The 18,050-nt window shown below is 38.5% G+C and overlaps 1 protein-coding gene and 1 pseudogene across 3 annotated transcripts in view; one reads left to right on the top strand and one right to left on the bottom strand.

The window, feature by feature from the left end:
* LOC122086904 overlaps positions 1-4,664 on the top strand; it is a 12,810-nt pseudogene extending 8,146 nt beyond the window's left edge.
* Positions 4,665-7,436: 2,772 nt separating this feature from the next.
* The window catches only part of LOC122087362 (nuclear transcription factor Y subunit B-like), a 31,683-nt gene continuing 21,069 nt past the window's right edge, over positions 7,437-18,050 (bottom strand). For all 3 annotated transcript variants that reach the window (XM_042656459.1, XM_042656461.1, XM_042656462.1), the window contains exon 6: positions 7,437-7,718. The gene's annotated coding sequence lies outside the window, so the exon portion shown is untranslated. The remainder of the gene's footprint in view (positions 7,719-18,050) is intronic.

Raw genomic sequence — 18,050 nt, 5'->3', positions numbered from 1 at the left:
TTTTTCTTGGTTTCTTCTCCTCTTTAAGAGATCGAAGTAGAATGACATCAAGAATAGATAGAGATGGGTCAGATTCAATACTCGGAGAAATATTGCGATGATACTTACAAATCCATGCATGTCGTTCTCCCTCCTAAAGTGGCCAAACTGCTCCCAAAGAGTCGTCTTCTTTCGGAAAATGAGTGGTGAGTAATCGGAGTTCAGCAGAAAAGCCTTCTCTTTCATCTCAGGCAAAGACCCTCTTCATTTTTTTATTAGGTAAAAGATTAAGATGCTCGATTCATCATTCTCGATTCATGTGACATGCATTTCTCTCTCTCTCTCTCTCTCTCTCTCTCTCTCTCTCTCTCTCTCTCTCTAGAATATCCATCTATATATGTGACTCTTGTATGTTTCTTTTGATTCTTTTACAATTTAATCTTCTCTTTTGTAATTTTACCATTGAGATAATTAGCTTCATTATACTTAAAGATCATGTTATGAATCCATTTGCATTCAGACCAAGTTAATCAGTAGATCCCTCCATCACTTTTGGCCATTAATTGATTACAGCAGCTTGGTGATCAAAGAGTGGTAAGGATCAGTGGTGGTTTTGAGTGGTTGTTTTCACGCGGTACTGTTTTCTTGGGACTATCTGAGGTGAAAATTTTTCACCAAGGAGGGTGATTATGAGCCTAGGTATTGCTATTACCATGTAGTCCAAGCGTTTCATTGTTCGGAGGGGGGTTTCAACTATAATTATTGGATGGATGCCCTCTCTGAACTCAGGTCCTTGGAGTTACTACTCATTTAATTAGGAAGTTGAGATCCTTATGTTTTCGTAGAAATATCATTTCAGTCATACGATATGTGATTAGTCTCATAGGTTTTAATCCATTGGATCGATGATTAGGATCACTACCATACCTCTAATTAAGCAAAACTTATCAGTGTTGAGATGTATCAGGACGCAAACTCAATCTCTAGAGTCATACTCACACTCAACAACCTCTCCTACATTGTAGGCATTTTCAATGACCACAAACTCTAGAGAATGACTTGCAGTCCAAGACTACCTCATGAGACACCAGAGTTGGAATAGGGCTCTCACATGTGATAATAGACTTTCAGTCCATTACTCACATATATTAACAGAGTCCTACCCTATTACTATTAGAGTTTTAGTCTCCCACATGTGATCATAGAGTTTGTCTATAACTCAAACATTGTAATCTCTATATAAGAGCACCATTGTACACTCATCACAATCAATGCCAGTATACAATTTCAACATGGTATCACGGGCCGCATAAAGCTCCACCGAGCACCCTCCTCCTCCCCACGTTTTCCACTCTCCAATAGCCTACGCCCCCTCTTCTTTGCAACTTCTTTGCAACAAAAAAAAAAAAAAAAGAAGAAGAAGAAGAAAGAGACCAACGTCCTCTCCTTGGCCATATCTAAAGGATGGGATGTTTGCCAGCTTGATGTTCTTAATGGGTTCTTGCATGATATTCTATCTGAGGAAGTCTACATGGCTCAACCCCAGAGTTTTGAAGATGCCCTGTGCCCTAATCATGTCTGTTGCCTCCACAAGTCCCTCTATGGGCTCAAACAGGCTCCTAGGCTTAGTTTCACCAATTATCTGAGTTCCTCATTCCGATTTTCGATCATCCCAAACTAACACATCACTGTTTATCTACATGCAGGGCTCTGTAGTCACATATGTCCTTGTCTACGTAGATGACATCTTGATTACAGGGAAAAAACCAACTCATGTTCAAACTCTCCTTCATTAGCTTGCTTCGGAATTCTCTATCAAGGATCTTGGTCGTCTCAGTTTTTTCCTTTGTATTGAAGCCCTATATCGGTCTGATGGTGTCCAACTCTCTCAACACAGGTACACAACTGATCTCCTCCGGAAGGCCAGCATGACTGACTGTAAGCCTGTCACTACCCCCATGGCCACCACCTTTGCAACCTCTTCCACAGGGGGTGTCCTTCTTTCGGACTCCACCAGGTATCGCTCCATTGTAGGTTTTCTCCAATACATCACTCTCACCAGGCCTGATGTGGCTTATTTAATGAACCGTGCCTGCCAGTTCATGTATGCCCCCACCGAAGACCATTGGACACTTGTCAAATGAATTCTACGCTATCTCCAAGGTGCCAAGGATCATGGGTTGTTCATCTCCAAATCTTGCTCTCTCCAGTTACAAGCATTCTCCGATGCTGACTGGGCTGGTGACAGTGTAGATCGCAAGTCTACAGGTGACTATGTCATCTATATGGGTCCTAATCTGATCGCATGGGCCTCCAAGAAGCAGAAGACAGTTGCACGCTCCTCAACCAAGTCTGAGTACAAAGCAGTGGTTGATGCCTGCGCCGAACTCACTTGGCTTCGTTCTCTCTTTGAGGAATTAGGGATCCCTATTCCCATTCTTTGGTGTGACAACATTGGGGCCATTTACCTTTCGGTCAATCCGGTCTTTCATGCTCGTACCAAGCACGTTGAAATTGACTTCCACTTTATCCGTGATAAAGTCGCATCCAAAGACCTTCAAGTGTAGTTCATTTCAACACATGACCAGATAGCTGATATCCTCACCAAAGCTCTCAGCTCCTCACGGTTCTCCTTTCTACGGGACAAGCTGCGGATTCGACCATTCAAATCCCCAACTTGAGGGGGTGTATTAGGATAGTTTGTGTCCCATGCAAACTCAATCTATAGAGTCATACTCACACTCAACAACCTCTCCTACATTGTAGGCATTTTTAGTGAGCACAAACTCTAGAGACTGACTTGCAGTCCAAGACTACCTCATGAGATAGCAGAGTTGGAATAGGACTCTCACATGCGATAATAGACTTTCAGTCCATTACTCACATATGTTAACAGAGTCCTACCCTATTACTCTTAGAGTTTGAGTCTCTCACATGTGATAATAGAGTTTGTCTATAACTCAAACATTGTAATCTCTATTTAATAGCACCATTGTACACTCATCACAATCAATGCCAATATAGAATTTCAACAAGACGATGTAGGTTTAGTTTGGGTGTCTGATGTTGGAGTTTCTAAGCAGCGATACTCACATCAGCGTAAGGATGACCTTTTTATGCTATCAGTAAATGTTGAATAGAATATCTAGCTCGTTATCTTGTTGTGTCCAATTTCTAGCAATCTCATTGCCTTTCAGATTAATGAATTTTTAATAACTTCTCACTGCTGAGTAGTTTGACTTTACAATTGGGGATTTCACTGCATTTCAAAGAGTTGGCTCAAGCTTATGAGGTTTGGAGAGATCTTGACAATCGTCAAATCTATGATCAATATGTGGAGAAGATGCGCTTAAGGAAGGAATGGGTGGAGATGCTGGTGCCCAAGACCCGTTTGACATATTCCAATCTTTCTTTGGTGGTAGCCTCTTTGGAGAAAATTGGCTTTTATCAATCTACATTTCCCTATTTCTATTAATTGATTCTTAAATATATTGAGTTGTTTGTTTTAGCTATTGAATGCTTGTGGTGACCAGGTGGTGGCAGCAGTAGAGGCCGAAGACAAAGAAGGTGAGAGGATGTCATCCACCCCCTCAAAGTCTCTCTGGAGGATCTATACAGTGGTTCAACAAAGAAAATGTCTCTAGAGGAATGTGATTTGCTCCAAGTGCAATGGGTGATTGATAGAACAGTTGCAGATGTCGCACTTTTCAATCCATATTTTTGGTGTTCAGTGATATTCTCTTTGTTTGATGAATTCTAGTAAAGGACCAAAATCTGGTGCTACCATAAAATGTTCTGTTGGTCAAGGATTGGGAATGAACATATCGATCAGGCACCTTGGTCCTTCCATGATCCAGCATATGCAACACCCATGTAATGAGCGCAAGGCACCGGAGAGACCATCAGTGACAAAGATTGTTGCCCTCAATGCAAAGATGAGATGGTGTTGGAGGTTATTGTTGAGAAGGGAATGCATAATGGACAAAGGATTACTTTCCCAGGGGAAGCTGATGAACCGATACTTAAAGAGACTCTCTTCTCCTCCATTGTGTTTATTTTCCTGAGTGGTTATTTTTCCGAGAAATATTAAAAATACTAATGCAGCGATCTTATGATTGGAAGTGTTATGCAGCCTGATACCGTCATAGGAGACATATTATTTTCTCTACAGCAGAAGAAGAATCTCAAGTTTAAGAGGTAGGGAGACGATCTCTTCTATGAGCACACCTTGTCCCTCATAGAAGCGTTGTGTGGCTTCCAGTTCATATTGACTCACTTGGATGGAAGGCAGCTCATCATCTCATCAACAAATCTAACCCAAAAGAAGTCGTCAAAATTGGTAAGGCGTTTAACTATTGAGAAGATTCATTAAACCAGGTCTTGGGGTAGGGTCAATTTGGGATGTCTTCTTGATTCTTGGTGGTTGATTGGTTTATTTATTTATTCTTTTTTTGGGGTGGATTTTTGGAAACAGATCAATTCAAGGTGATCAACAATGAGGGTATCCCAATGTACCAGAAGAATTTTATGAGGAAGAAACTCGACATTCATTTCACAGTAGAGTTCCCTGATTTATTGACATGCCTGAGTAGTGCAAGGCATTAGAGCCTATGCTTCCACCAAAGATATCAACACCAAAACGGACATGGAGCTGTATTGGAACTCTCTATACAGGTCACATGTAAAATATGTTGCTCACCTTGAGTATATGATCCACCAAGGGGTTGGCATATCTTGCAGGTTAGGTGGGTGAGATTGGCGCAATCATTACCATGACTTTTGTCTGGGATTCTTGAGGCCAACTTCAGCCTATAAAACTTATTTAAACCCATACACAGGCTTGTATTTTGTCATGCAGGGTCGGATTTAGATGGTTTTATTAATTTCTGTTAGGTCAAAAAAAAAAAAAAAACCCTATTTGTTTAGAATTCAATTTGAATTCTACTGTCTAATTCTAATACTAATAGAATACAAAACTATTGATCCATGCATTATATGGCATTTGCAATCTAACAGTAGTGACATAATCATAACACTCAAATTTGGACTGTTAAAGGGGTCACTTCTATTATATGCTCCGATGACCATTTCGGCTCATACTTATTTTCTCTCTTCCTTGATAATGTAGGTCCCTGGCTTTGTCCCTGTTCCTGTGGCTGAAACTCTTTACCTCACTTTTGCTCTCTTTACTCGGTTTCCTGTGTCGGGCCCTAACGAGGCCCCTCGATTTCTATTTCAATGGCGGGTCAATTCTATTATATGCTCCGATGACCATTTTGGCCCATACTCATTTTCTCTCCTTCTTGACAATGTAGGTCCCTATTGTACAAATCTATTTGAGTGTTATGGCTGGTTCGAATGCATCAAGTCCCTCATCTCTATTGTACAAAACTATTTTGAGTGTTATGAAAATATAGTCAACAATTGAATGCATATAAAATTTGAAAACAGCTGCTTTATGGGATTTATGGATAACAACCAAGAGTCTAAAAACGAAGAGTTTTTTAAATGAATCCACCATATCCCTTGTCTATATTTGTCATTTTAACCTCAATGATAGTGTAATGGAAATATCTTGGTTTAAAAAAAAAAAAAAAAAAAAAAAAAAAAAAAAAAAACATAGGAGTTTTTTAAAATGATTTCTATAGGAGAAGCATTGTTGGAAAACCAGGTTTTGTGACTCGACTCGTCCTCTTTAAATCCTAGTGTGTTGGAGTAGGGTCATGTCAAATTTCCCCCTCTTATTTCTATACTAGTCTTTCTCAAGCAATCGAAATAATTAATTAATAAATAAATTAAATGAGACAAGATACAATAAAAATGTTTGTTTTTCAAATTTTTTTTATGAAGCTCATCATTCATTGTCTCTTGAATGAAACTGATAAGATCCGACTTGGAGTGTCATGGTTATGAATATTTTTTTTTTTTAATTAAAATTTAGATGTCTGCACTCAATAGTCGTTAGATTCAATACAAAAGACTTAGGTCATTGAACATTTAACATCATTAAAATATATTTTACTTCAAAACCATTCAAAAATGCCGACTTAAACTTTTGACAAGAATCAATCGTTTTGTTGTGACTCGGGCAAAACAAACGAGTCTTGAATGACTCGATATGATTTGGTCTTAGTCTTGTCATTTTTTGATATAAGACAAGTCTGCATGACTCTTCACTAGGTTTCTAATCTTTTGACCAAACTCCTCCTAGTTTTCCTAGTCAAAACATAGTTTGCCAACAATGAGGAGAAGTGGTTGACTTTTATAATTGTTCTACGATATTAAATAATGAGTTAAGCCAAGTCAACTCAACACTTGGATAAGTTAAAAACTTGATTAAAATGACACGGTTTAATCGGAGATATTGAGTCCCCCCATATAAATAATAACTAAATCACTTAATAAAAGGGAAAATGAATGATATTCTTCCAAGATATCTCTCTCTCTCTCTCTCTCTCTCTCTCTCTCTCTCTCTCTCCTATATATATATATATATATATTGGTTAGCTAATACTAATATAATATAATATATCAATATACTATAATATTAATATATTGATAATATATAGTTGCATTATATTTTAGGAAGAGGGGTAGGTATGCCGCCGATATCAAGTATGCTAGCAGATAGCACCAATAGGATCACATGATGGAATATCATTCAGGAAGAATATAAGGGTCATTTCAAAAAAAATAAAAGAGAGAGATAGACACAATGAGTGCTAGCATACTTGATATCGGCGACATACCCAACCTTTTCCCTATATTTTATAATACAATTATAATACTATATATAGTATAAACCAAGTTCAGTTCACTGTATTTCTAAACCAGAACCGAATAAGTTCGGTAGAAGTACCGAATTTGAGAACCGAGGCAGAGCTCAATCTGCAACACTCCCTAGAACCAAACCAAATATCTGATTCCGGGCCGTTTTACACCCTTATTCATCACTCTTAGAGGTGTCAAACAGTTGGCTCCGTCCAGTTTTGGTCAGGCTGAACTGGTCTTCAAGTCAAACTAAGCCAAACCAAACCCGGGTATGGGAAGGCTCAGTTTTTGTCATTTCTATTTGGTTCTAGTTTATTTTGATACTCTTATCCGTCTTTTAGAGGATATGTATGGGGCTGACTCTGGTTCAATTCCGGTTTACCATGCATATATAAAAATATATATCAAAAAACATAGATTTTTCTAGTTTCCGGTTAATCAGTTTTGTATCAGATTTGGCACTGTTTTCAATCGATCGATCAGGTGTGATCCAATTTTCAACCGGTGTCATATTATCCCAAACAAAACCGTCCCACTTTGGTCCAATTTGGTTCAATCCGGCTCAATTAAGGGTTTAACACCCCTAATCACTCCATGTCACAGCTGTTAAGGGCCCCCACATAACTTTGGTTAGGTGGGTGTTCACATATTTCTACAAAAATACTCTCTATGAGAAAAGCATTAGATTTTAGATGGAATAGCCCATCCTAAGCCTTACACATCTATTATTACTGATAAAAATGAGTTGAGTTGTACCATTAGTATGCTATCAAGTCCTGATTGCTGAAACAAATGATCTCCACATTCACTGGTGTGGTGTAATAAATACCATTCCCTTGCATCTAATTTATGGCAACAAAAACACACAAAAGATCTAATGAGAGTGCATATTCCACCAAATTCAATCACAAAATCAACAAAAGGAGTCACTTTCCAGCATCTGAACCAATTGAATGCTGCCCCATTAACTGCAAAATTAAACATTTCAAGTATGTTTATCAGCTATTGTATTCTCCAAGTTCATAATCATTAGAATTTAGAACATAAGCTCTTTCTTTGGGCAACCTATCATTAAAAAATAGAAATTAAACAGCTTAAAAAAGAAGCCTTATTGACTAGCGCCTAAAACAAATGAAGTTGCCAAATATTCCTTCGTTTGTTTTCATTAATAAGTTGAGAGAGGTGAAGCCCAAAGAATGATCATAACTCTGAACAGCAGCTAAGTAGCTTAGAGATGACCACTCAATCACGCAAAAAATGAAAGTGTGATGAATGGTTAAAATCTGGACATGCACATACTGATAAAGGCTATAAATTAATAAGACACAACATAGGACAATGGAAGAGAGAGAGAGAGAGATTTTAAAATAAAAGAGATAGAGATGGCACTGGGGTAAACAAGGATGACTCCACACCCCAGTAAGTATGCACTTTTGATGTCATTTTATATAAAGATTCATGCGCGCGCGCACACACACACACACACAAGAAAAAGAAGAAGAAGAAGAAGAAGAAGGAGAGAAAGAAAGTTGCCGAACATTATGGACTCACAGGACAATTAATCAGTTGGCCAACCACGTAAGTGATACAACCTGAAGACCTGAATTCACCTAGCTTTAACCTAATCAAAAGCTGGTCCAGACAGCCACGCACTATTTATCTCTTTCCCAATTTAAATATGCTAACCTGACAGTCACAGGAAAAATTACCTGATGATCAAATGATTTTCAAAAGGGAAGGGGGGGGGGGGGGGGAATTGTCTGATGGTGGCCATCAGGGTAGCAAGACTCTTCCAAATTTATTATTATACAGTGAGCTGCATATAAGACTTGGCCCCAACAATACAATTCAATGATTTCAGGGCCACCCCAAAGACCATATTTTTGCACGAAAATCTGTGCTGTAAGCCATATAGATTACCTTAACTTGGAACAGATTTCATCACAACAAATGTTGGTCTCAGATATCCCGATATCCTTTACCAAACAGCAAACAAATCTTTGCAATACAAGGTTTCCCATGAGTTGCTAGAGAGAGCAAATTTTGACATTATCTCAAATCATGCATATGCACAAGCACAAAAGGGATGCTCACTTATTGATCATTACATAAAGAGATAAGGAGGCCTACATGATCGTTCTCCTTTCCCCACATCAAGCTCAAAATATTTTCCAGCCTCTCCATTTCCATTATGCCAACCTTGAGTCATCACATGATTATCTAAACATCTAATCCATTCTCTTTTCACAACCAACCGTTTGGTCCATGACCTCCACTAACAGAAAACCTTCTTGACAGATAAAAAAAATCTCCCAAGGTTTCAGCTCGATCTGAGTTGTTAGAGATGGATTTCCGGAGAGATCCTATACCGCCAACAGGGGAGGATAACAGGCTCCCAAGAAAGGAAGAAGAATAAATAAAGAAGACGACAATGGAAGGATCAAGGAAATCTGCCATGAGGAGGAGGATCAACCAAAAGTAGAAGGGGCTATGAAAAGAAAAAAAAAAAAAAAAAAAGAAGACCTTGGCTGGTCTGTTATCAATCTCAAATTCTATTAGATCAACTATGCTGATTAATTGATGATTACATCATACAAATAGAAAAAAAAAAGACTCCTAATCTCAACCTAAAGCAGAAACGGACTCAAGGAAACCAAAAAAACTCGAACTATCTTCTATGTATATAACTCCCCCCAAAATAAAAAAATAAAAAAAAAACCCAAAATAAAATAGACTCCCCCTACCAACCCTAAAAAAGCGCATACCCAATGCATGAGGCTCCCACCACTACAGGGTCTAGGGGAGGTCCTGATTCCAGGATGGAGCCATATAGGGCCATATTATAGTAGCCTTACCCCCGCTTTGCACAGAGGTTGTTTCTTGACTCGGACCTGCAATCGCTAGGTCACAATGGAGCAACTTTACCATTGCGCCAAGGTCTACCCTCTTATTCCCTACCAACCACTATTGGACCAAAATCCCGGTTTGGATCCAGTTCATCTTGGTCTAGGTTTTCAGATTGGGTCATGCCGGGCCAACCATGTCTATGAAACTGCATCAATTATTAACGCAACCTCAGGTCACAAAACCCTACTAGTACACAAACTGTCATTGCACTTCGCCCTGGTCTGGAAATAATCGTTACAATGCCAATCATCCTCTTCAAAGATCTCATGTGGGGCCAAAACAGGACGAAAAACGTACAAGGTTGTTACCGCTACCTTCACTAAGCTCACGCTTTGCCTCCAGATAAACTCACTTTTATTGCTGTTCCAATGCACTAGCCATGAGAATGTCCTTATCAGCAAAAGCTACAAGGCGATTAGGACACAGAAGAAAAATGCTTGCACCTCTTGCATCTGAAGCACTGTATCTGTATTCTGTGCCCTTGTCTTTGAAGTAGGTATGTCAGAATCACTTCCACGAGGAGTATATGGGTGATTTGGTTGAAGATGCCATAAAAGATCCACTGAGCTATGGTTTACTGAATGGCTTCTCTGATTGAGAAGGTTGCTTAATCACACTATCACCCTTCAAGAAAGTGCTTGAGAAGCTCCCTCAAATTGTAAGGTTACTTTAGACTTGTAACTTATATGCCACCTATACTCTTTGTCATCTCGTGTAGGTAACCTGCTGTAAGCCAATCCGGCACTGATCTAAAGAAAACATTCTGAAACTACACCACTAACACCTCTTCCTTCCACTCAACGTCAGACCTAGTGGCTTAGTAGAATTTCGCCACATACTCCTCAAATGCCATATTATCCTATCTCAACTTTGAGAACTGGAAGGTGCATATGCTACTTGTAGTTAAAATTTTCCAGTTCACAGTCTCCTTCATCTCAACCCAGATGATGACCAACCTAATGCCTCAAGTCTAATTCTGTTGTTACTTGATCTAGCAAACTCGATCGATACCCTCAACTTGGTTTTAGCAAATAAGAGATTCCTAGCCTCAATCTATACCGTAGGAGGAATATCTCCCGGCTATGAGTCCAATCAAGGCTAGAAATCAAGGACATCCAACTTAGCCCACTTTTCAGCTCCATAAAAAGGATTGTCGAGATGTCAACCAGCCCCAAATGGTGGTAGCGATCCTAGTGTAAAGTGTGGTGGCCAATGTGAGACGGGGCCCCTCCCTGAGAACCCACACTCCCTTCAAAAGAACTCAGGTCATGCTGATTGGGAGGAATGGAAGTGGCTGTCTGAGGTTGGCTATGAGGAAAAGTAGGAGAATACGGAATGGAGTTGAAAGAATCTCGAAACGGAATTGGACTCTTTCTTTTATCAGAAGATGTCGGCCTATCAATGGAAGATTGTAGGGATGTCATAATGGTCTGAAGAAAAGTGAGTTGCGACGAGATTATCAACACTAGTGGTGAAGTAAATCAACCTGGTTTGTGAGATGGTCAAGAGTGTCTACCCCAGTTTCATGCATATGGGAGTTGAGTTGCTAAACTATCTCATTGTTGGCCACCATGGTTAGAGGGAGGGAAAAGGATTTTTGGCTCTAATACCAATTAAACCTCACAACACAAAACCTGGGCCAAACCCAAAACAATAAAAACTCAAATGACAGAGATAGTGACATTAAGTAAATTCAAGAACAATTTAGACCGTTACGAAAAAAGTAACTAAATCTGGAATTTTAAATAGAATGAAGAAGGGCAAACATAAACTTAAGAAAGCAAGGACCTTTTGGGAAATCACTGCCAACATGGCTTTGTAATTAAGAAGAGTTATCTTCAACCTCACGATGAAACAGTAAGAGTGGGAGAGAGAGAGAGAGAGAGAGAGAGAGAGAGCTTGTGATTGCCACAGCTCCTCACCCAAATCTCTTAACAATTTAAGAGTGGGTTCATAATCCCCAGTTCCATTGAGTCCCATTCTAAAACTGAAGGAATATTTTATTAATAAATTTCTGAACCATAGGGAGGCAATAGTTACAGAATCAGGTTTAGTCTCAAGTTGGCATCTCTCAGCAGGAAAATTGGTTTGGGCTGAAACTTTAGGGTTCAAGTTGCCCTAGGGAAGAGAATTAACTTCCAAAGTTTCAGGCTTCCAGCTCAATCTGAGTTGTAGAGAAGATTTCAAGCAAACTCTTCAAAGAGTAAATACACCGCCAACAAAGAACACAGGGGAGGCTAACAAAAAAATACCAGGAACGGAAGAAGAATAAACTGAAAGGAAAAAAGAAATAAAGAAGACAATGGAAGGATTAATGAAATCTGAACTGAGAAGAAGCGTTAACCAGAACTAGAAGAGGGAACAAAAGAAGACCTCGGCAGGTTTGTTATCAATCTCTCACGCAAGCATTGCTGTGACTTGAAAATCTCAAATTCTATTCAATCAACTCTACTGAACAATTGATGTAATATATTATACAAATAAAAAAATTAATAAAAAGAAAAAAGACTCGTAATCTCAACCTAAAACAGAAACTGTAACTCAAACAAGGAAACTGGAAAACTGGAATCCATCTCCTACGTATCTAACTCCAGACTATAAAACAAAACTAAAATTACATAAACAACCTCCAAATAAAAGAAATTCCCTACCAACCCCTTTTGGACCAAAATCCCGGTTTGGATCCGGTTTATCTCAGTCCAAGTTTCTAGATTAGGTCATGCCAGTCTAGCCACGCACATGCAACTACATCACGGCCCCACCTAAAAATGTATATTAAGGTCACTTAGTTTGATGTTCTGTCCTATCAGAATGTTCATTAAACTCATGATGACTGTGGTGAAACCATCCAGGCCCAGGGCTTTACCTCATCTAAATCTTTCTCCACTATACAAAATGCTATCCCTTCAAACTAGTCAAATTTTTCAGAATTTTCCTTCAACATCTCCTCAAAACATAAAAACCAAGAAGATCAGGCGACAGCTCTCACCTCTCCAAATAAACACTGCTTTATTCCTCAAGAACCAAGATGCAATATGCATACATTATAGGCAGTATAAATTGGTGATAAAGATTTAGCTTTTTATCCAGTTAAAACCATTTTCTGCAATTATGTTATTTGCTGATATATGAAATGTATGAGAACCAACATGGCATACTCCTTTTTCAGTTCCCTTCTTGTCGCATAATAACCATTACACATGTTCCATTCTTCCTCATTGATAAATTATGCTTGATGGATAAAGGGTTTAATCAGTCTTCAAACTTTTCAACTTCAATTCCTTCACTTCCTCTAACTTTAAATTTGTCAACCAAAATGGAGTTTCGTTCACTTATAGAAAGAGAATTTTTTTTTTCCAGGTACTTCCATAACAAGCAGTTATTGTGAGAAAATCTAAAGCATTGTGATTTACAGAAAAAAAAAAAAAAAGGAGACCCTAAACAATATAATGGTATGAACCAAGAATGACCAGACATAAAGGATCCAACATATAAAATGCTTTTTTGCATCAAGCTATAACCTCCTCATACTGAAGAAAAGAGAAACTGATCCAAACTGACTGAATGGACATAGTTCTAAAAACCAGACTGAACTATCCAGTTAAACTGTTTAATTGGAACCAGACTCCTGCTTGTTTTCTGGTTCCCTCGTTTGATACAGTTTCTCAAACAGATAAGCCAGGAAACATTTTGGTCCAAAGAAAAATCTGGCTTTCGAACATACAGGACCAAATAAAGGAGGCACCGACAAGATACCATGAAATCCACACAAACAACAATAGTAAATGAACCACTATTAGCTAATTTCTGAATAATAAGTTCAAAAACCCCACCCCCCCCCCCCCCCCCCAAAAAAAAAAAGGGACAATATCGTAGCCCCTCCTCTTCTCTTGTAGAAATTAAAAAACACCAACAAGGTCCTCTGTACAGATTATATCTTGCACCTGATTCAACCCACATACAATTTAAAATTGGTCTATATCATGTGAATGACACATTATCATAACACCCTCAAGAATCTGGCTTTAATCCATAGAAAAAGCCAAAACTAATGACCAACAAATTTTTTTTTTTTTTTTTTTTGTTTGATATTTATGTTTAATTCCAAATGTTGTCTTCTAATGATATCTGCAATGTGAATTTAATCAGAATCTAATACTTCAAATTATATTTTGCATAAAACCATCCTTAGGAAACTAGAACATTCTACTTTCTTAATTACTATTCCAATCTCCACGGCCCTGTTTTCCGTTTAAAGTAAAACTTCCAGCCTTCTCTTTGTGCTTTTAGAGCCTTCACATTTAAATGGTATTCTCAGTGACATGAATTTTCATCCATGGATACAAATAACCATAGTTGTCACGGCGACAAATCGATCCAAAGCGGTGGAGGGGTGGCTAATTGATTTGGTAATGAATCGCCCGTTATGACATTGCCATGGCGGTCAAATCGCCCATGTGTCATTTTTTATTTTCATTATTTTCTAAAGTTATTTAGTATGCTACTTTTTTATTTCCTCTATTTTCTAAAGTTATTTAGCATGCTACAAGCCTACAATATATACCCTATCACATATAAAACCAACATTAAGCAACATCAAATCATCAAAAATCAACACAGCCCTATCAAAATCACCCTGCATTTTACAAAAAATCGACCGCCTAGTGAATCAAGCGTGACCTGGTGTTCATGGCAGTGCCATGGCGACGCCTATCAGCCAATGGCGACCGCCATTTGTGAGTCACGTAAATCATAGCACTGCCAAGAACTTCTTTTTCCGCCAGGACGCCAAATCGCCGTCTTGGCAATGCCTAGGCGACGCCATGACAACTATGCAAATAACTCAACTAATTAACATCAATTAAATCATCCAATGGGAGGTAGAGATAAAGTTGTATGTTCTATGAGCCATACAACATTCTAAAAGAAAAATTTTTAGATGATGAGAAGATGATTCATTGGTGGAAGACTGAGCAGTCAAGAAAAAACAAGTTCATCAAATAATTTCACCCAAAATGAAAACATTGGCAAAGAATAAAGAATCAGAGGCAGACCAGCTTGAAAAGAGAGTTTCAAGAATGTGTATAGTTAGAAGAGCCAACTTTCAAACCAAGAAGAGACAACCAGAACTGTTCTCAGAACCTCATATAGCCTGAAACTTCTCCATTTTCAAAAGACTAAGAGAAATAACAAGTGACCCCCAAGTCCTTGTTAAGTTTTGATTACTTTGTTTTTACACCAACTCAAGTACATTGGAGTAATATGGTTGCTTCAGATCATTTTGACCTTTTACACCAACTCAAGTACAACGGAGTGATATGGTTGCTTCACATCATTTTGACCTTTTACACCAACTCAAGTACAATGGAGTAATATGGCTGCTTCACATCTTTTTGATTTTTTACTACGCTTTGTTTTGTAGATTGAATATGATACAATATGCATTTTCAATAATCTAATTGACGTAGATCAGACTTGCACAAGGAAGAAGTTGTTAGCCCCATCAAACCAAGCCCAGCCTTGGTTCAGCCAGGCCATTCAACCCCCCATCGATCAGCAGATTTCAGCCTAGATTGCAGCCCAAATTTGGGTACATATTCGGTTTCCTTTTTTGCTCCTTCTGGCCCCCTCAACTGCTCCATCAACCCAATCTCTATGCAGCCCCAAAACCAGAAAACACTGTTCACGTGAACTGTAACTCCAGCAAGTTTGGTTACCAAAAGATCTTCCAAGATTCATACAGTTGTCCTTTAGTTGATCGAAAGTAACCTCAAGAAGTATATCTACAGCAACTTACTTCTACAATAAGAATAGTTTCTATTTTTGTCAGTTCCTAGTTTCCTATTTTAATTACTTTCCTATTCGTAACTAGGGCAGTTTCATTTTTATTGTTCAGTTGTTAGCTTCTAATTTTTGTTGAGCTTGGTTAGCAAGTTAGAGACAAATTAGAAAGTCCGATTTTAGTCCATTAGTTTCCTTTTCTGATATTGCTTTATGTCCAAGTTATGTAATAAAGCCAATTGATCATGATGAAAAAAGAGATTGAAGTTTATGAAAATTGAGTGTTTACTCATGGCTGAGATAACTATTACTTTGAGGGGTGAGATCATTCCCTAATTTGTCTTCCACCCTTCTCAACCCTCCATCAATTTTCTTTCCTTTTTATTTGTTTGTTGTGAAAGTATTTGAACGATCAAAACAAGCTTGTTGAAGTTTAGAAGCTCCATTGCAAGACCAGTTTGAAGACCTATAGCTGCTTTTCTTCAGAACTTCCATAAAGATTCACTTTTCCTTCTTCAAGCATAACTTCCCAACTAGCCTTCAGTTGAGGCTCATCTTTTGAAGGATAGTTGGGCATCACAAGAGGGATCTTTGCCCCAAATTTGACATTCATCGGAGGCTAAAATCTCAAGATATCGAAAGTTGTCAAAAGTTCCCTAATTCCTGTCAACAACATAACTCTCAATTCAACCATCGGAATTGACTCATCTTTTGAGGGCTTGTTGACCCATCTAGAAGCTTCAACTACTCCAAGTTTCAGCTCCATCTGAGCCACAGTTTGTGAGTTCTCATATTTCTCCCTATTCAGCTAGATTTTGAGATCCTGCCTGGGATTAGGATCACTTGTGATTCTAGTCTTACATTATTTGAATTGAGACATGCATCTCAAGTTTGCACAGTTGAAACAAGAGAATTTGATCTTTGAAGAATATGTTGCTAGATTTTATTATTTGGCCAATCGTTCTAATTGTAAGTGGGATGAAGAATTATTAATGGCACAATCCCGCCATGGTTTGCACCATCAACTTAGTGCTACCCTTGCATCCAGTTGACTGCCTACAATGGAAGATGTTGTATAAGTAGCGTATCAGGTTAAGGAAAGTCTGAAACGACCATAAAATCAGAGGCCATTTACAGATACTTTTCCTAGGGGTCCTAACTCTATTCAGCCACAATCATCTACCCAGGAAAGGTCATTTAGCAAACCACAACCTAAAGCTACATCTATGGCATCTTCATGACCTAGTCGGTTGTGTTCTCCACCTCAACATGCTTCTAAAATGTCATCTTCATAGCCTACTTGTCCATACTCACCCACTTGGCATGGTTCAGATAAACCTTCTGAGGCAAAAAAGTTTATAGTTCGATGCTACCCGTGCATTGGATTTGGACATATCAGTGCTCAATGTCCCAGCCATTTGGTTGCTTTTATTGATAAGGATTCTCCTATACCTTATATTCCTAAAGAGCAACTTGATTCTGACACAATTGATATAAGAGAAGAGTGTGCATCAGGTGAAGTCCATGACACTCAGTGATGATGACCCACATCCTTTTTATGTCATTCGTCATGTGTTGACCACTCAGAAAGTCACTAACAAGGAAGATTGGAGCCGCAATAGTATTTTCTAGACCAGTATGAAGTGCAATACCCAATTGTTAAACTTAGTCATTGATGGAGGTGGTTGTACTAATTTTATCTCTGAAGACATTCCTAGTCCCCCTCTTAGAAAAAATCCGTCCTCGAATTTTGTAAAGCTTAAGGAAGAAACCCCCATGGTATATGTCCATTGATGAGCACATTTATGTGTGAAATCTAGGGCATAAAAGCATGCACTTTTTCATATTTAGAATGGAGCTAGCTACCTTGGGTATTACTCTCTTTTTGTAAGATTTGTATTTTAAAGGTTTTAAGGACTATCGGGCGCCATATCTCCAAGTTTACACCTAAAGAGGTCTTGTTTCTTTTCAAGGTTGTGAAAAGGACGAAATTCTGAGTAAGATGAACGTGTTGTATTAAAAGTACATATTTGTTTAGACAGCCGTACACTCAATTATTCTTTTCGGACCAAAAAAAGAATAATGGATCAGAAAAGAACAGAGATGCAAGCCCAGCCCGTCTGCAGCTGTCCTAGGGGTATAAGGAATATTCCAGATGACAACAAAGTATGAGAGACCCACCTTAGGCGCCACTCTCTCTCTCTCTCTCTCTCTCTCTCTCTCTCTCTCTCTCTTCCTGGACGATTTGCAGATCCTGATTCTTTTTTTTTTTTGGAGATTTTGTGAAGATTTTCTCTCTCCTAATTTCCACTTAAAGACAAGGGGCATAGGCGAAAATTCTAAATAAATTAGAATATTGTCCAAATCTTGGAAAATCGTCCAAGAGAGGAGGCTGCCCACGTTTAAAGAAAGAAAAAAAAAAAGGAATAAAAGTTTCCCATTTTATCTCCCTCTCTCTCAATCCAAACCAAATAGAAAACCCACCAATCAAATCCTTTTATTTCCTTTTCTCCCCTATTTTCTCTCCCTTTTTCTCCTAATTCCTACCCTCCACCTCATCACACAAATTCGGCCAAAGGGTGTGCACAAAAGAGAAAAAAAATATATAGGAA

Source organism: Macadamia integrifolia, chromosome 8 (genome assembly GCF_013358625.1).
Source record: "Macadamia integrifolia cultivar HAES 741 chromosome 8, SCU_Mint_v3, whole genome shotgun sequence".
Taxonomy (NCBI): domain Eukaryota; kingdom Viridiplantae; phylum Streptophyta; class Magnoliopsida; order Proteales; family Proteaceae; genus Macadamia; species Macadamia integrifolia.
This window is presented reverse-complemented; position numbering and strand designations above follow the sequence as displayed.